Raw genomic sequence first — 21195 nt, 5'->3', positions numbered from 1 at the left:
GAGGAGCTGTGACGGACTGAGAGGTCATCGGCAGTTTGGAACATAACGCCAGTACGATGGAGAATTGAATGACTGAACGCTCCTGCCATCACACAGGTCCCATGACATCAATAACCAGCCCTAACAATGCATATACAGACTATGGCCATTCATGAATTAGAAAACTCGGCCAAAACATGTGAAGACAAAATTTTGAAACGTGAGAGAAAGGGTGTGCAGATTAAGAGATATGTTGAACCAAACCGTCAGGCAGTTAGATATATTTCATCAATCTTGAGTTCAATGAGCGGAATGAAATTGTGTAGTGTCTGAAGAAATACTCAGGGCCTTATTTACAAGAACTGACACCGCTGCATGGCGGCTGAGATGCGTCAAAAATACTTGTGCTGCAGCAAGAAAGTTTACGACGCCATGGATGCGTCGCATTTACAATAAGGTGGACTATGGCATAGGGTCTTAGGTTGTGTCAGAAATACTGACGCATCAGAGGGAAGGATGCTGCAATGCATCCTCTCAAAAAGTGTCACATTGCTGAAGTTGGTGTCAGAAGTGACGCACCTTCAGCAATGCGTCAAAATCTGAGTACAGATTGACACAAGGAGCCTAATGTGTGAGGACCAATGGAAAAGACTGTAATATGGTGGAATATCAACTTTTACACTTTTACATTGGTCCAGGATGTAAGAGGTAATGTATGCATTATGGCTATGTGTCACATTACAGTGGGCATAGTCTACTTGTGTATGTAGAGACATGAGTATGTGTGACATAGTGAGTTACAGTGTAATGCAAGTGAAAACAAGTATATGTCAGAATGTGAAGTGGCAATGCATGTTTCACCAAACTTATGTGTTTACTTACCTCTTATCCTTTGGAGTAAGAAGGCCTGGACTTGGGGACCCCATCCTCCATGGAGAAATGACATTCCTGCCCTGTCCTTTACAAAAACTACACAATGTCACATAGCCTTGCTGCAGTGGATGATGGAATCATAGGTGCCGTGGTCCCAGTTTGGGCAAGGGGTCTTACAACATGTTTGGCACATGTCTATACCTATTACAACTAGTGGGGATGTGAAAAACAGACATCTTCCAGGGTGTGAAGTGACTCCAAATGGTCAGATTCCTGTTTTAGAGCCACTACATCAGTCCCTATGCCTGGGTTTGGAGGCCTGGCATTTCTGACGCGTTGCAGGACCTTGCATACCGCATCTGTCAGAAGCATCAAACAATTAAAATCTTGTAAATCACTCCGTCAGTGGCAAGTGACTTTTTCCGACGGAACGGAAGTGGGCGATTCACTTCCATGTACAGCATGGTTTGGTTTTCTGCTGCCTTTTAGTGTTGTATAGCGTTTTATTAATGTTGGTTATTTATTGTGTCGTAGAGCAACAAATATTGTGATTTAATCCACTTTGACACATTGTCCTGAGGATGGTCTTATGGTTGGTTTGAGCCTTGGGAGACCGAAACGTCAACCTTATACTCTCCATTAGGAGTGATTTCTGATTTTTTGAAAGATTGCATATAGGACTCAAATCTTTTGTCAGGAGTCAGGAGGGAGTCAGGAGGGTTGGGGCTCTTCTTCTGTCCCTTGGATGTAAAGGGATTGTGGACAAGACGGGTCACCAGTGCATTTGTATAAAGACACCAGAAATTCTCTTTGTTGCTTTGCCATATTGCTGAGTATATTATTAGTGAATCTATAAAGATTCTTAATTTTTCCAGAAACGAATTAAACGCTGTTTGAAGATTTATTAGTTTATGGAATTTGATTTATGTTTAATTACAACATTAATAGTATTGTTGAAATATTTGTATGCAAATGATTCCTCAATGAACCTTGTGTGCTTTACATCTTTGGGTTCTCTGCGCTCTGCAAATTTATTTTACTTACTTACTAAAGGCTTTTTTCTAGCATCCAACAAAAGTTCAATGTCGGTAAATGAATTGTGCATTTTTGCAGAATTTATCAGCATAAGCAAAGCACAAATGAAGCACACATTTTTGTAATTCTGAAGTGTGCTGGAAATAAATATTTGAATACGATCGAAACAAATCAATACACTAGGGGCCTCATTTACAAAGTTTTGGCACAGGGCAGCGCTGCAAGCCTTTTCGCTGTGTCACCCTGCGTAAAAAAAAAATACATGAATGTGACGTATCTAAAAGATACAACGCATTCCTGTCCTTATCCCCTGTGCTGGCACATAATTTGTTCCCTAGCGCCAGCGCAGGCACCTTTGCAACATGGTGCAAAGGTGCCTGCATTACAGGGATGATTGTTTATGTGCAGGAAGGGACACCTTCCTGCACATAAACAATAATTAATGGTGTTTTCCTCTTTATATGTGTGCTGCATTTTGCAGCACACATAGGCAGAGGTAAAAACGGGGAGAAATAATGTTATTTTTCCTTGTTGTGCCACTTTAACCCCACCCCTGAGGTGGCGTAGGAATCTGACGCATTCCTAGACTTGTAAATCTGGGAATGTGTCACATTTCATTAGATTCTATGGATGTTGCGTAGGAACACCCACAGCAGCACCCATGGAAACCCTTTTCATGCAGTGATATGCATCAAAGGGGTCCATATTTACAAGGTCATGGAAAGCCACATAAGCTGATTTTGCGTGGCCTTCTAAATTTGGGCCAGCACACTGCGCCAGTGAAGCATAAAAATCAATTACGCTCAAGTGGCACAGTGTGCCGCTAGGGCCTCGTAAATGAGGCCCTTGGTGATGCAATTTTCACACATTTTCATTTGTGTTCTGTATAGTTTTATCAGTGAAACTGTATGTCTGTGCAAATGTAATGCTCATTTCAATTGAAAATGTGTTGTCTGTAATGGCAGTTGTTAGATCTGACGGCTTTAGGGTGATCATCCCCCAACTTTTTGCCTGCCTCCCTCCATTTTTCTGACCCTGTTTTTGCTTGTTTTAGGACTCTGCATACTTTACCACTGCTGGCCAGTGCTAAAGTGCATGTGCTCTCTCCCCAAAACATGGTAACATTGGTTCCTACCCAATGGGCAAATTTAATTTGCCTGTAAGTCCCTCAGAAAATGCACTACCTTTGCCCAAGGCCTGTAAATTAAATGCTACTAGTGGGCCTGCAGCACTGATTGTGCCACCCACATAAGTAGCCCCTTAGCCATGTCTCAGTCCTGCCATTGCAAGGCCGGTGTGTGCACTTTTACTTCCACTTCGACTTGGTATTTAAAACTACTTGCCAAGCCTGAAACTCCCCATTTTCTACATATACTTCACCCCTAGGGTAGGCCCTAGGTAACCCATACGGCAGGGTGCTATGTAAGTAAAAGGCAGGAAATGTACTTATGTGTTTTACATGTCCTGGTAGTGAAAAACCCACCAATTCGTTTTCCACTACTGTGAGGCCTGCTCCTCTCATAGACTTGCATTAGCTCTGCCCTCATATACTTTTATGTGGTATATTCTGATCTGGGAGGAGTAGCCCTATCATGTTTAGTATTACCAGAATTGTAAGAGAAAATCCTGCTTACTGCCATCTGTGCCGTACAGCCCTGTCTCCAATCCACATCTGGTCTGTGCTGGTTGACAGCTCCTCATGTGCATTCCACCCAGACAACCATAATCACAGGACACTCAGTCACATCTGCATTCATCTGCATACTGAATGGGCCTCCCTAGGGAGGAAGGGTGGAGGGGCTCTCTCTTACAGTTCAAAGGCCAGTGGCCTGCCCTCACACAAAGGACTTATAACCCCCAAGAGGGATCCTGGCAGACAGGACTGGGCTGAAAGGAGAGCGTGTGCACTTCAAAACCACTCTTTGAAGCTTCTCCGACTTCAAAGGCATTTGTGGGTAAATAAACTGGGTCTCTGACCCCACCAAATCAGACACTTCTGGATCTACACCTGGACTCCGTCAGAGGGACTGTCTGGCTGCTCCAGGGACTCATGTGGACTGCTTTGTGGACTTAATCTGGACTGCGTTGCTGAGAAGGACTGCTGCCCCGCCTGTTGCCCTGCTGCCTGCTGGCCTCTGACTCTGCTAGGAGGACTCTGTCTTCCACACAAGTGCTCTCCAAGGGCTTGGATTGAGCTTGCATCCTGTTCTGAAGTCTCAGGACCACAAAAACTTCAATGCAAAGCCTGCCAAAATTGACGCAACACCTGCCTTGCGGCTGAAATTTAGCCAAATCCCCTACCGGATCGATGCAGCACCTGCTCCTTCTACCAGCTCGTCAAGAATTTTCAACTCATCATTCCTGGGTGTCAAAATATCCCCACATCGCAGTGAGGAACCAAGGCTGTGCTCCTGAAAATCGATGCACCACCTTGCGGCGTGGCAAGAAACGATGCATCGTCAGTGCCGCGCGGAAAATCTGACGCAGGGCCTTATTTTTCTATGCATCTCCTCCTCTGCTGCCCCTGTGCATCTTTATTTTTTACACATCCAAGGTACTTTGTATTACAAGGATATAACCCCTGATAAGGATTAAGACTCATTTAAATCTTTAAAAAGTGATATCTTGACTTGTGCATATAGGATTTATGTCATTTTGATATTATTTTATTCAGATAAATATTATCTATTTTTCTAAGCCTCTGTGGTGTATTTTTATGGTGTTTTCACTGTGTTACTGTGTGAGGTATTGCTCAAATACTTTACACATTGCATTTTAAGTTAAACCTGACTGCTCTGTGTCAAGCTACCAGAGGGTGAGCACAGGATAATTTGGGTTGTGTTGTGACTTATCCTGACTAGGATTGTGGTCTCTACCTGGACAGGGCGCATATCTCTGCCAACTAGATACCCAGTTTCTAACAGCAGTGCTCTACAACACCATGCATACTCCACTTCACTCACAACACTATATTCCATTCTAGGCCCCTTTATGCCCCTTCACTCTACGCCACTTTACATCACTCCACTCTACTCCACTCTATGCCTCTCTACTCTACTCTAAGACACTCAACTCCACTTCACTCTATGCCACTCCACTCTACTGATATCCACTCTGTGCCATACTACTCTACTTCATGCTATTCCACTCAACACAATTCACTCTAAGACACTTTGTTCCACTCTATGCCACTATAGGCCACTCAACTCCACTATATGACACTCCACTCTATAACACTACTCCATGGCAGTCTAATCCTCTCCACTCTACTTTACAACACTTCACATCATTTCACTCTTGGCCACTCTACTCCTCCAATCTACGATACTCTGCTCTATAATACTTTAATACACTTAATCCACTCTAGGACACTTTATGCCACTCTAGGACACTTTATGCCACTCTACAACACTTTATTTCACTCTATGAAACTCCATGCCATTCTACTCTTCTATACTACACTCCAAGCCACACCACTCCACTCTATGACACTTTACTCCACTCTACTCCACTCCACTGCACTCCACTTTAACCCATGGCATTCTACTCCTCTTTATTACACTTTACTCCACTCTACCCCTCCACTCTCTGCTCCTCCACTCAACATTACTCCACTCTCTGACACTCTACTCAACTTCAATCTACACCACTCTCTCTACACCACTCTACTCCATTCTGTGCCACCCTATCACAGTCTACACTACTCTGTGCCACTTAACCCTAGGCCAAGCTCTTCCACTCAATGCCATGCCATTATACAACTCTACTCCACTTTATGGCACTCCACTCTACAACACTGCACTCTATGACACTCTTTGCCACTCTATGCCACTGCACTGTACTCCACTCTACAACACTTTACTCCACTCTACTCTATCCAACGCCACTCTATGACACTTTACACAACTCTACGCCCCTCTGCCCAAGACACTCCATTCTACATTCCTTCATTCTATGACATGTCACTCTATGGCGCACTCTGCCCCTCCACTCTAAGCCCTCACTCTGCGACACTTCATGCCACTCTGGAGCACTCCATGGCACTCTACTATGCTCCAATGCACTCTACACCACTCCACAACATTCTACAATACTCTACTTCACTCTACACCACTCCTCTCCACTCTACTTACTCCACTTTACCCCACTCTACTCCACACAACAACACTCCACTCTATGACGCTTTATGCCACTGTATGACAGTTTATACCACTCTACACCACTGTACTCCATTCTACAGTTCTCCATGCTATACCACTCCATTCTATGACACTTCACTCTACTTAACGGCACACCACTCAGCGCCACTCCTTTATACTCCACTTAATGACACTTTACTTCACTCTAAGCTATGCTGCTCTTTGCCCTTCCACTATACCCCCTCCACTCAACGTCACTCCACTATATAACACTTCACTTGACTCTAATCTACAACACTTTCTCTACACCACTCTATGACACTTAGGGGCATATTTATACTCCGTTTGTGCCGAATTTGCGTCGTTTTTTTCGACGCAAATTCGACGCAAAACTAACTCCATATTTATACTTTGGTGTTAGACGTGTCTAGCGCCAAAGTTCATGGAGTTAGCGTCATTTTTTGGCGTGAACACCTTCCTTGCGTTAATGATATGCAATGTAGGCGTTCCCGTCTTAAAAAATGACTCCGATGCATATGCGTCGTATTTATACTCCCGGTCAAAAATGACACCCGGGAGTGGGCGGGTCTAAAAAACCTGCATTAGCGCCGGATTTTAACGCCTGGGTCAGGGCAGGCGTTAAGGGACCTGTGGGCTCAGAATGAGCCCAGAGGTGCCCTCCCCTGCCCCCAGGGACACCCCCTGCCACCCTTGCCCACCCCAGGAGGACACCCAAGGATGGAGGGACCCACCCCAGGGACATTAAGGTAAGTTCAGGTAAGAATTTTTTAAAAAAAAGTTTTGTGGCATAGGGGGGCCTGATTTGTGCCCCCCTACATGCCACTATGCCCAATGACCATGCCCAGGGGACATAAGTCCCCTGGGCATGGCCATTGGGCAAGGGGGCATGACTCCTGTCTTTGCTAAGACAGGAGTCATTTCAATGGGGGTTGGGCGTCGTAAAAAAATGGCGCAAATCGGGTTGAGGCGATTTTTTTGTCTCAGCCTGACTTGCACCATTTTTGGACGCCCATACTCCATTTTCCCCCTACGCCGGCGCTGCCAGGTGTACGCCGTTTTTTTTCACGCACACCAGGCAGCGCCGGCGGCTAACGCCGGCTAACGTCATTGAATAAATACGGCGCCAGCATGGCGCTTCAGAATGGCGTTAGCCGGCGCTAATTTTTTTGACGCAAAACTGCGTTAGCGCAGTTTTGTGTCAAAAAGTATAAATATGGCCCTTAATTCTAGCCCACTTTACTCCACTCTGTGCCACTCTGATCTACCACTGTACTCTGCTCTATGATCCTCCACTCTACAACACTGCACTCTATGAGTCTCTATGCCACTGTACACCATTCCACAACAATTAACTCTACACCCCTTCATTCTATGCCCCTCCACGTTACATCACTCCACTGTATGCCACTCTATGACACTCAATGCCACTGTGCGACACTCGTTGCCACTCTACTGCACCACTTCACTTTATGCCACTCTATGCCACTCTACTCCACTCCACTGTACAACACTCTACTCCAATTTATGCCACTCCACTCAAAAACACATTACACAACTCTCTCCATGCCACTCCACACCACTTTACTAAACTATGTGCCACTCAACTCTACTCCACTCTATGCCCCTCCACTCAACAATACTCCATTCTATGCCACTCTATGACACTCTATGGCACACTACTCTACTCTTTGACATTTTACTCCACTCAACAACACTTTACTCCACTCTATGTCACTCCAATCCAACCTATGCCACTCCATTCTACAACACTCCACTCTATCCCACTTCACTCCCCTCCACTCTACAATACTTCACTCTACAATACTCAACTCTATGGCACTCTACTTCACTCTACAGCAAGACACGCTATGACATTCTACGCCCCTTCACTCTATGCTTCTCTACTCTATGGCATTCCGCTTTACAACACTCAACTCTGACACTCTACTCCACTCTACGCAACTCCCTCTATGCTCCCTCCCTCCCACTCCACTCTACACCATCCTCTCTACAACATCCATTCTACACAGCTCCACTCTTCATCACTCAGCTCCACTCTTCACCACTCCACTTTACTCCACTTTACTCAACACTGTACTTCACTCCATCATACATCCCTCCACTGTATGCCTGTACACTCTGCACATCTCCACTCTATGCCCTTCCACTCCACACCTCTCTATTCCATACCCGTCCACTTTACAACTCTCCACTCAACATCCCTCCACTGTATGCCACTCTACAACACTCTATGCCCCTCTACTGCACTCTACAACACTCATTGCCATTCTACTACACTCTATGCCAATCTGTCACTCTTTGCCATTCAACTTCACTCTATGTCACTCTACTCTCTACTCCACTCCACTCTATGACACTCTGCACCACTCTATGATACTCCACTCTACAGCACCTTAAGCCCCTCCATTCTATGCCAACATTCTATGACACTTCATGCCACTCTGCAACACTGCATGACACTCTACTATACTCTGGACCACTTCGCTACACTCTACACCACTCCACAACATCTACGACGCTCTACTTCACTCTACACCACTCCACTCCACTCTACTTACTCCACTCTATATACCCCACTCTACCCCACTCTACTCTACTATACAATACTCTGCTCTAAGCCACTCTAGTATTCTCAACAACACTCCACTCTATGGCACTTTATGCCACTTTATGACACTTTATACCATTCTACAACACTCTATGCCACTCCACTCCACTGTACTCCATTCTACAGTGCTCCATGCTACACCACTCCACTCGATGGCACTTTACTCTGCTCCATGGCACGCCAGTCAATTCTACTCCTTTATACTCCACTCAATGACACTTTACTCCAGTCTAAGCTATGCCTCTCAATGCCTTTCTACTCTGCGCCCCTCCATTCAACATCAGTCCAGTCTATAATACTTTACTTGACTCCAATCTATGGCACTCTCTCTACACCTCTCTATGGCACTTAACTCTAGCCCACTTTACTCCACTCTATGCCACTCGGATCTACAACTGTATTCCACTCTATAACCCTCCACTCTACAACACTGCACTCTATTTATCTCTATACCACTGCACACTACTCCATGCCACTTAACTCTACAACACCTTGCTCCACTCTATGCCCCCCAACTCTACACCCTTCCATTCTACACCCCTCTGCTCTATGACTCTCTGCTCTATGACCCTCCACTCTACGATGCTCCACTCTATGACACCTATGCCCCTCTACTCTAAGCCCCCACTCTTCTACTCTCTGTTCCACCATATGACACTCTACACCCCTCCACTTCACTCCACTCCACTCCACTCCCCTCCATTCTATGCCCCTCCACTTAACAGCCCTCCACTTTACATCCATCCACTGTATGCCACTCTATGACACTCCATGCCACTCCACTACACTCTGTGCAACTCTATGACACTCTATGCCATTCTACTTCATTCTATGCCACTCTACTCTACTCTACTCCACTCCACTCTACGCTCCTCCACTCTATGACACTCTACGCTCCTCCACTCTATGACACTCTACTCTACTTTATGCCATTCCACTCTAAAACACTCTTCACAACTCCCTCCATGCCACTCTACACCACTTTACTCGAATCTATGACACTCACCTCTACTCCACTCTGTGCTCCTCAAATTTACAACTCTCCATTCTATGCCAGTGTAAGAAACCTATGACACCCTACCCTAGTCTATGACACTTTACTTTACTCTATGACACTTTACTCCATCTACGACACTTTACTCCACTCTATGTCACTCAACTCCAACCTATGCCACTCCATTCTACAACAGTCTGCTCTATCCCACTCTATGCCCCTCCACTCTACAACACTCCACTCAACTCTACGACACTCCACTTTACTGCACTATACTCCACCCTACAGCAGGATATTCTATGATGTTCTACGCCCCTCCACTCTACGCTCCTGTACTCTATGACATTCCACTTTACAACACTCAACTCTGACACTCTGTGCCACTCTATGCAACTCCGTCTATGCCACTTCACTCCACTCTATCCCACTCCACTCTATGCCACCCCTCTCTACAACATCTACTCTAAACAACTCCAGTCTACACCACTCTACTCCACTCAACACCACTCCATGTTACTCCACTCTACTCAACAATTTACTTCACTCTACAATATGTCCCTCCACTCTATGGTCCCGATTCAAAAAGGTAAACTTAGACCTAAAGTCTGAGTTTAGACCAAAAGTCTAAACTTAGACCAAAAGACTAACTTTACTACGAGTAAAGCTAGACCTTTGGTCTAAGTTTAGACTTTTGGTCTAAGCTTAGGCCAAAAGTCTAAAGTTAGACCTCTACTACAAGTAAAGTTAGACTTTTGGTCTAAACTTAGACCAAAAGTCTAAATGTAGACCAAAAGTGTAACTTTGCTATGAGCAAAGTTAGACTTTAGGTCTAAACTTAGACTTTTGGTTTACGTTTACCTTTGTGAATTGGCCCTATGTCTCTCCACTCTACATCCCTTCACTCTATACCCCTCCACTCCACACCCATCTATTCTATGCTCCTCCACTTTACAACCCTCCACTCTCTATCCCTCTACTGTATGCCGCTCTAAGAGACCCCATGCTACTTTACTGCACTTCACAATACTATATGCCACTCTACTATCCTTTATGCTACCCTGTGACTCTCTATGCTACTCTACTTCACACTATGCTACTCAACTCCATTCTACTCTACCCCCCTCTATGACACTCTGCTCTACTCTATGATACTCCACTCTACGGCACTGTGCACCCCTCCACTCTATGACACTCTACTCCACTCTATGCCACTCAAATGCAAAACACTCTACACAACTCCCTCCATACCACTACACACCACTTTACTCAACTCTATGCCACTCAACTCTACTCCACTCTATGCCCCTCCACTTTACAACACTGTACCTATGCCACTCTATGACCCTCTATGGCACACTACTCTACTCTACGACACTTTACTCCACTCTATGACACTTTATTCCACCTTATGCCACTCCACTCCAACCTATGCCACTCCATGCCACTCCATTCTACAACACTCCACTCTACCCCTCTTCATGCCCCTCTGCTCTACAACATTCCACTCCACTCTACAACGCTCCACTCTATGGCGCTCTACTCAACTCTACACCAGGACACTCTACGACATTCTATGCGCCTCTCCTCTATGCCATTCAACTCCGACACTCTACTCCAGTCTATGCAACTCCCTCTATGTCACTTTACTCCACTCTATGCCACTCCACTGTACGTCACCCCTCTCTACAATATCCACTCTACATCATTCCACTTTACACCACTGTATTCCACTGTACACCATTCTACCCCGGTCTATGACACTTTACTCCACTCCATGCCACTCCACTCTACGCATCCCACACAAATCCACTATACGACACTCCACTTCACAACACTCCACTCTATCCCATTCTTCAAAATTCCACTCTATGATACTCAACTGTAAGGCACTCTACTCCACTCTACACCAAGACACTCTATGGCACTCTATGCCTCTCAACTCTATGCCCCTCCACTCTACAACATTCTACTCTACAACACTCCACTCTACAAAATTATTTTGTATGACTCTCTACTCTATGCCACTCTATGCAACTCTACTTCCCTCTATGCCACCCTACTTCATTTTACACCACTCTACCCTAATATTTTCCACTCTTCTCCACTCTATGACCCTCCATTCTACAGTCTACAACAGTCCACTCTATGACTCTCCACTGTATGCTACTCTGCTCTATACTACAGCACTCCTCTCTATTTTACTCTGCTGTACTCTATTCTACTCTACAGCACTTTACTCCACTCTACTCTATGCTCCTCCACCCTATGCCCCTCCATGTGTTGGCCCTCTGCTCTATGACGCTTCACTCTATGACACTCTTCACCCTTCCTCTCTACACCCCCCAGTCTATCACACTCTATTCCAATCTACAACGCTCTATGCACTTCCATTTTATGACACTTTACTCCACTCCACAATATACCCCTCCACTTTATGCCTCTCCACTCCATGCCCCTCTACTCTATGCCCCTTCACTCCATACCCTTCCATTCTATGCCCCTCCACTCTACAACCCACTACTCTATGACCTTCCACTCTTTAACCCTCCACCCTATGCCACACAACACCTCTCTACAACACTCCTCAGCACTCTATTTCACTCTATGCTACTTTAATGACTCTCCACAACACTCTACAACACTCCATTCTACTCTACTTTACAACACTCCACTCTACTCAAGTCTGCACCACTCTACTCTACAACACTCCACTCTACGATACTCCACTCTACTTCACAACACTCCACTCTATTCCACGACACTCCATTCTACTCCACAACCCACCACTCTACTCCATGACACTCCACTCTATGGCACTTCATGACACCCCTCTCTGCTCTGCTCCACTCCACAACCCTCCACTCCAATCCACTCCACTCAATGCCACTCTGCAATGCTCTATGCCACTCCAGTCTACAAAACTCTTCTCCACTCTATACCCCTCTAATTTACACCATTCCACTCTATACCACTCTCCTCTACACCACTAACTTTTAGCCATGTTGAACAGCAACCACGTTGGTGTATAATATGGCCAAAACACATTGGCAAAGCCAATAGCTCTTGAATAGATGAGACCTATTGGCTTTGTCAATGCTTCTTTCCATTATTGCATGCACTAACTCAGAACACAGCTGTGTGCCTCTTGGGAGACTAGACTGTCTAAAGTGCATACATTTAACTTGGAATTTTTCTGAGTTGCTCTATGAGATTAGCACGGAAACAATGAGCAATGGTTGCCTCCCTGTTTCCTAGCTGGGCTGTGTGCAGCTTATGTACTAACTGAGAAATTCTGAATTAAATGTATGCAGTAGGGATAAGGTATGAAACATCAACAATAGTCAATCATACCCAGACTGGCTTTTAACTCCTATTTAGGTCTCAGATTTTAGCTGTCTGTTTGGGTAATATCTTTTGTGGACCATACCAAAAGACATATGGTGGGTTTAGAGCCCACCCACTGCCTACCATTCGTTGGTTTTACTGTGATTCATTTGCTTTCTTTTTATTAAAGGCTTGCAGTTTTCTTTTTGTGTTTGTCTCTCCCCTGGAGAATAGCTTGTTTACTCTTCTTTTGATTGACTGACGTATCCTTCCACTGTTCCACTTTTAGGAAACTACATTCTTCTTTTTTGTTTCAGCACTCCTTGAGAGTGCACATGTTTTCTAGACCCACTCCACATGTTCCTTTCCCCTCCTACAACCATCCACCCCATGCACACTCCATGTTGTACCCCCCAGATGGATTATTACTTTCCAACCGCCACTGATTTTTATGGGCGATTGCAAAGCGCTCAGTCCATTCAGTAATCTCTCTTTGGGCTTCAAACTATGCCCATGTCACGTCAGTCACTTACATAGGTTCGTGGGCTTGCCTTTTAAAATCTGATTGTTTCATTTGTGAAAGGCATGCATACGTCATGCCTTTTCCAGTGCTTTTTATGGGCGAGCGCAAAGCGCTCAGTCCATTCAGTAATCTCTCTTTGGGCTTCAAACTACGCCCATGTCACGTCAGTCACTTACATTGGTTCGTGGACTTGCCTTTAAAAATCCGCTTGCTTTCATTTGTGAAAGGCATGCATACGTCATGCCTTTTCCGGTGTTTAGCCCACCTACACAGCACCGGTAAACTACTAAAACATATGAGGCTCGATGTTTTGAGCCTGGGGTCTGGACTACTTTATCTGTTTATTTTCCACACAGCGCCATCGCGTTGCATTTTACATAGCGCGATTGCGCTGCGTTTTTTTTTTCTTTACACTGCTAATAGCTCTAACTCGAGCAAATGTGAGACCCGTTCATTGAAAATGCTTGTTTTTCCTCTCAACAGTGGGCCAGCCTTAAGAGCCTTCATTGCTCCGTCGCCTCCCACCAACTCCCCATTGCCTTGCCCCTACCTGCTCTTGTGTTGTTCCCCCACGTCTCATAGTCCTTTAAAAATAACATAAAATGTTGACTTTTTTCGAGGGCCTGATAGCTGCCATTTGTTGCTGGGACGCACTGCGTGTCAAAAAGCACTTTTGCGCAAGTGAAGGTAATTTTTGTTAATTTACCAATCAAGTGGTGTCCATTATCTTGGGCCAGTAGATAAAAAACAACAAAAAATGGCACCTACGTTGTTCCTTGGAGCAGGCATGCAAGGTGACGCAGTCATTTGTATACATCATCATGCGTGCATGCATGCACCTATGGAATGACATGGCTGCCAGCAACGACCCCATCATTGTGCCTTTTTATCTCTTTTTTCTGGTGATGCTGGACAAGTGTTCATCAAATATTAGATGGTGAAGGGTATGCCACACAACCTGAAAGTCATTACCCTGAATTGAAATAATCTCTTTAGGGAAATGCTGTGCTGTGTTGATTACTGTAAAGCAAGGGCCTCTACCCATGCCTGTCACTTAATTTCAAAATTGACAGGCACTTGCTATCTACTTAGCACTTAAAATATCATCTATTTTGGGCATTGGGTAGGTGACAAATAGAAGCACAGTGCTTAGATTCCTAATGTCATTAAGAAAAGCGGAAAAATGTGGTTTCACTATTACCATTATAGGAGAGATACATTGTCTACATCACTTCTTGTACTTGTTTGGTCCTAGCTTTCAGGCCTGTTAAAAATAAAACATAAGATGTTGGGAAACCATCGAGTCTAACATGCATTTAATACTAAAATTGCTCGCAGCTCAATGAATAATAGAAAAAAACAATTGCCATTTCACTGCCCAGACCTCTCACTAGAAAAGTGTTAGTTGGAACCTAATGCTAAAACTCATGAAAGTTAGTACAACATATATATGTTTTCTCTCATTATAAGTTTGGAACCTAATCACATGAAAAACCTGTTATTTTCAGCACAAAACATTTCTAATGAGCAGGTGGCATAGGCTTCATCTGGTGGAAGAGCAGGATTCCTTTGAGGTGAAGATATAATTTATCAATGCAATACTGAGTTCATTATTCTCCTAAAATCACTCTTCTAGTTTCCAGCACTAAAAACTAGGGAACACTTTCCAGAATATTGAAAAGGTACTAATCTGAAACATTGGTTCTGGGCCAACTAGAGTTATAAAATATAACATACACAATTGAAGCTGCAAGACTCTTCAGATCAATAAGATACAACATCCATATCTGATTATAAAATATATCAGTACACACAGTGGTGTGTGGATTTATATGTGTGAAAAAACTATAATGTTGAATTAGATATCAATATATATTTTGTTTTCACAGATAGAAGTGTGGTTGTTGATGCACACAGACAACGAATAAGGAAGTGGTGGTAACTGTTGAAAGTCCAACCAGTCTTCTTGGTGAAGGAGGAGCCAAAAATGCCAGATTCTTTGACATTCAAATCTGTTGACTTGTAAATTAAAAGATCATTAATTTTTTTAGATATAAGTATATATCAGGCTGCAAATCTTTACTCACGAAGGTTGCAAAAAGAAACATTTTAACCTGGCTGTAGTCAGGTTATGTTCTGCATCATAAAATAATCTTCACTCTGGCAGACCTGAAATATGTCTTCAGAATATTTCTCTGCAAGTATCCTTTGTCAATGTAATATGTTCAATGGTAAATTTTGCAGAATGTATCTCTGCAAGTTTACTTTGTGCATAGTTTTTCCATGCACAATGGTATTTTGAAAGGAAAAAAGAGCAGTAAGCTAGTAATTTGGATCCTATTAGGGTGGTTTGGCAGCCCTGCTAGGACTGTCAAGCCACCATAGTTATCTATTCATTTTTATTTATTTATGCATTTACTAGTTTTTGATATAGCGCTGCTAACTCCAAGGGGCGATTGAGCGATTTATAATAAGGGTCAAAGATGATATTGATATAACAAAGGAACTATAGCAATAAGGCACATGGGAATATACACATTGAATGCCGTATTAGTACAGCATGCATATTTACAATTATATATGGCAGTGGAGGAGAATGCACTAGGCATATGAATAACTATGTGCTATCCTAAAATCTTGAAGAGTAAATGAATAACAAGTAGACAAATGAATTTAATATATTCAATTTAACATTTGTAACACTATGGCAAAGGGCAAGTATGTGGGGTTCAAAGACCCTCAATAAACTATGAGTGGGCCGTTGTCACAAATGAATTTATAGAATGGTGGAGGGAGCATCCCTACCAGCTCAATAAACCAACTCTTATTAGGTTAAAACAGTTCTGGGAGAATCTCTGGTCAACCCCTCATGGCTATGACAAAATTGGCAGGTAATCCCCAGCGATGTATGTGCTAAGTTTAAACAGTAACAACAATTTCAAAGTAAAGAACAAAACACAATCAAATCCTCAAACCAGATTAGAAATATAGATAAACCTTTAAGTAGTAAAAAGAGATCAAGATCATCAAAACTGGTTGAGGGGAAGCAGAGATACAGTTTAAAAAAAAAAGTATATGGTGGACTGAGAACTAGGTACAATATCAGGCTAACCACAATGGAGTGGAGGTCGGGTATACCAAGCAAGTAGTCCCAGTTAAAGGTTTCACCTTTAGACTTATTCTCCAAATGCTGAGAAAAAAGATTCTGATCAGTCACACAGCCCAATAACTAGTCAGGGCAGGCTTTTAGGCACAAATCTCTCTCCAGCAAGGTTTCCTACAGGGTCTAATCCTCTTTAGTCAGCTCTGAGAGCCAGGAGTCTGCCTACTTTTTGTGTCCCTGAAGCAGGTAAACAGGAGGCCAAACACTTGACCCTTGGAGAGCAGTTCTGGTCCCTTGGTGGCAGCAGGATTCAGCAGTCCTTGGGTCCTTGTGTGAGTCCTCTTCTTCCAGCAGGAAATAGAAATCAGGATATAACTTTCAGCAGGGCATTCTTCTTCAGATAGAGTCTTCTCACGTCCAGGAGTGTTCTAAGGTGGTGGTGGTGCCAGATTTATCCTGTGCACCATCCAGTGGAGCCTAGCTACCTATTAGAAGTTACTAGGGATGAATAGAAGAAGCCCTCCTCGGCCAAGTCAAAAGAAATAGCACTAAAGCTGCCCTTTCTTTTGCTAACTTTTCCTGTCCACTGCCAGAAAGCTAATCGCTACTAAGTGGTCCAAGCCCTCTGTGGCATCTCCAAGTCAAAAGAGTTAGTGCTAGACCTGCCTTTCGGTTTGTCAGCTGTTCCTGCCTACTCCCAGATGGGGAACCCGTAACTACATGGGATGGGCGGGGAAGGTTACTAGGGAGACCCCACTGTGGCTAGGTCAGAGCTTTAAAGAACTTGGGAAACTCAGATTGTTCCCAACCTGGGATATCCAAATTGGGAGACCTCCTCAAGAATGATACATTGATCCCTTTTGCCTCTCTCCAGCGAGACTACCAACTCCATACCACACAATACTATGAATACCTACAGCTGAGCCACATGTGGCTGGTTGAGGGAATAGACGCAATGGATGTCCTAGAATATGCCCTATTAGAAGGCAGACTACTCCAAGGGGAAATCCTGGAATAAGCGGTCTCAAAAACTCATAAACAAGAATGCTACAGACAAACTCGAGAAACTAAGAAAGACACAGGGAAGAGAACTGGGGGTGTTAGATGACACTGAGTGGGATGGAGCTCTCATGCATCCCAGAGAAGTAGCGAGAAAAACAAGGCTGAGTCTCATACTATTCAAATTATACATCAAATTTACTATGACTGAGTCAGACTCCATAAATTTGGGAGAGCTGAGTTGCCAGAATGCTTGAGGTGTAGAACGCGACAAGGTACATTCCTACACATCCTTTGGGACTGGCCTGTTCTTCACCCTTACTGGGAGCAAATAATATATGAACTAAGCCATATCCTTAACATATCCCTACCAGCTGACCCTCAGTACGTGCTCCTTGGCATCCCCACAAATATTTAGGTCCCAAGAGCGTAGCTGCTTTTCTGCAATCTGGGTTTGGGTGTAGCAAAGAGAGACGTTGCCCGCAATTGGGGTGGCCCCTGAACTGCCTACCATGGAAGAATGGCAGATTGGGATGGATTTATATATAGCGGCCAAAAAAGTTACATACAAAGCTGGAGGTTGTCTGAAGAAATATGATAAGATTTGGAGCCCCTGGTGCAAATTTTATTATCTGGATACGTCGAAAGACTGTGAATTGCCCCCGCCGGAATAAGTGCTAAATGCACCAAACGCACCTCTGTATATGGGAAAATGTACTTGGAGACAAATTGCTTACCCCTAGGGACACTGGGTTATGCTGTGCAGTTAAATATGATTCAAAATGTTTCTCTGCTCAATGCAAATGTTTGTCACCTTTTCAAAAGGTTAATAAAAATATATTTTATTTAAAGAGTAAATACCCATTGGTCTTTCCTGGGCCCAGAGGCAACCCATTGCCTGGCTCATTAAAATTTCCCAGCCAAGGATGTGTATTCCAGCTCTGGAGGTGTGATATTTGGAAGAACTGGTTTTAAGCCAGGTCTGGCTCAGGCAGCATAAAGTTCATTTTTCCAAAGTTACTAACTGCATCAGTTATGCAAAATCTGATTTTACTGTTAAGTCAGATTTAAAAAACTAAGCCGTAAGTAACTTTAAAGCATTTTTCTAGCCCTTTCCTACACAGAGGTGGGAAGTAAACATTTGAATCCTATCTATTAGGGGGCAGTCAGTCCAAGTCTACAAAGGGAAATAGCCCTTGGGTTTTAGTTCACTGTGAGAACACACTAACCCCAATATGTAGTGCACCATGTTTTTATATAGTAGCCATCTGCCCTGTGGTCTTGCATTGCACAGTTTTAGAGGTGTCTTATGAATATATATAGACTTTTCCTGCATAGCAAATACATTTTTCTCGGCCTTGTGTGACACAAGGCCGAGAAAAATGTATTTGCTATGCAGGAAAATTTTCTGGCTAGGCTGCAATTTAAATGTACTGCAGTGACTGCAGTACATTTAAATTGCAGCCTAGCCAGAAAATATTGGTGCTCTAGATTGAAATATATTTGCCCCATATGTGGGTAATGTAAATACACCCTGTAGCCCACATACAGCATTTCACATTCCATTCCAAAGGTGCATTTAAGGCATCATTTAAAATGGATTAATAGGGAAGTTAAATTGGCTAAATACTGAGTGCCAATGTAAAGCACGTTTTAGAGGGGAAGTATATGCACCTATGTTTAGCAGTGGTAAAGTACACAGAGTACTAAAGCCAACAAAAATAGGGTATTGAGAAATGTTGGGGTGACCATGCATAAGAATTTGCTACAGCTATGATAGGTAGTATAAGATATTTAACCAGGGTTACTAGGTGCTTCTTTACTTTAAATTTTAAGGTTTTCTGAGAGTCTTATATGAATGGACAGAACATTCCAAATCCTGGGTGCCTTCCATGAGAATGTGTGTTTGACAGTGGATATTTCTTTGAAGCACAGTGTTTTCCAAAGTCATTCTGATGTACTTCATAAGGACTGGTCTTGCCAGTGAATTTCCTGCGTTTTGGTGAGCTAAGGAGAGGGTGTTTACGTGCATGGATTTATATGTAAAGCGGGATGTTACCAGTCGCAGCTCGCAGCTACTAAAAGGGGCCGGGTGCGGCGTGACGGGGAGGGCGGGTGAAATACATTAAATTATTTAAAGAAAATTAAATAAAAAAACTTACCTGAACTTGCCGCGCACCGCTCCTCCGTCTCTGCTGCCTTCTGCTGCAGGCACAGGCTCCCAGCCTGCCCTGCGCCAATTCTGACACTGCTCGGAGTAGCGTCAGGATTGGCTGGGAGGGCCAACACGGTTGCCGGGCTGGAGACAGCCTACTGCGCATGTGTGTTTGGCCGGCCCGAGACGGCTGGTCAAACACACATGCGCTTAGAGGGAGAGTGCTGAGCATTCTCCCTCAGTGCACGTCACCCCCAATGCCCCGCCCCTTTCAGAACAAAAAGATGATAAACATAGTGTATCATCCTTTCGTTCTGAAAGGTTTGCAGCTTCTTCCCCCGGATGTTATGTAGATAGAGTGTTAACCATTTGAGCACATTTATATCAGGGCAGTGATTCTGCTGAAATTACCTCACACAGGTAATGAAATTAGCTAGCAACTTTCAGGTAGCTTTGAGAGGGGTTTGAAGTCGTCCAGTTACCAGGGAATTTCTTTATTCAATGCGTGATATCACCAGACGCTGAATGTTGGATTCAAATTCATATCTAGGGTTGAACAGACTGATGTTGTGAATCAGTTTCTGTTTGAATCTAGCACCTTTAGTGATCTCTTGGATGTGAAGGTCGAGAGTGAGAGCTATGACTAATGTGAAGACAAAATGTATGTACGCATGTATGTATATGGTATTTCTATAGTGCCAAAAGGCAGCGGAGCACTGTACTGGGCCAAAATCAGTCATAAAGGAAACATGTAAGAGGAGACATAGCTGGATTGTGGATAGTGAATGCATTGTGATGTAGTGTTTTTTTAAGGAGGTGAGTCTTCAACACTTTCCTAAACTGGAGCTACACTGGGACAGTCCGGTGGATATTGGAAGGTTGTTCCAGATCGTGGGTGTGTAGATGGAAAAGGCCGGCTATCTTGTTTTTTTTCACACATTATATATAGCAAAATATTTTGCTGAATTGACAGTCTCAGTAAAGTTGTTTAGGGTCTGTAATTTAGCAAAGTAATCAGGATGGGATAGCCTTCAAGCTATCTGGGAATAGTATATAGGAACTCTGGGGCAAATGTAAGAGCCCCTTGCACCATCTAATGACACATTAGCATCATTTTTTTTACATTAATGTGGCATTAGATGGCCAAAAATGCTGCACCAGATTTACAAAGTGGTGCGATGTATGCATTGTGCCACTTTGTAACCCTTTGCGCTACATCATGCATGTGCCATGCCTAAAGTATGCAAAGGGGCGTTTCCCCATTAGGGGGGCCGAAAAAATGGCATAAAGGAATCTAAGAGATTTCTATGCGTCATTTTTTTAGGCACTTTTAATGCCTGCTCAGAGCAGGCGTTAAAAGAAGGCAGACCATTATTCATAATGGGCCTCAGTGGGCTTTGAGGGTTACCGTCAACACTTTT

Source organism: Pleurodeles waltl, chromosome 1_1 (genome assembly GCF_031143425.1).
Source record: "Pleurodeles waltl isolate 20211129_DDA chromosome 1_1, aPleWal1.hap1.20221129, whole genome shotgun sequence".
In the NCBI taxonomy this organism is placed as follows: Eukaryota; Metazoa; Chordata; class Amphibia; order Caudata; family Salamandridae; genus Pleurodeles; species Pleurodeles waltl.
Note: the sequence above shows the minus strand (reverse complement) of the source record.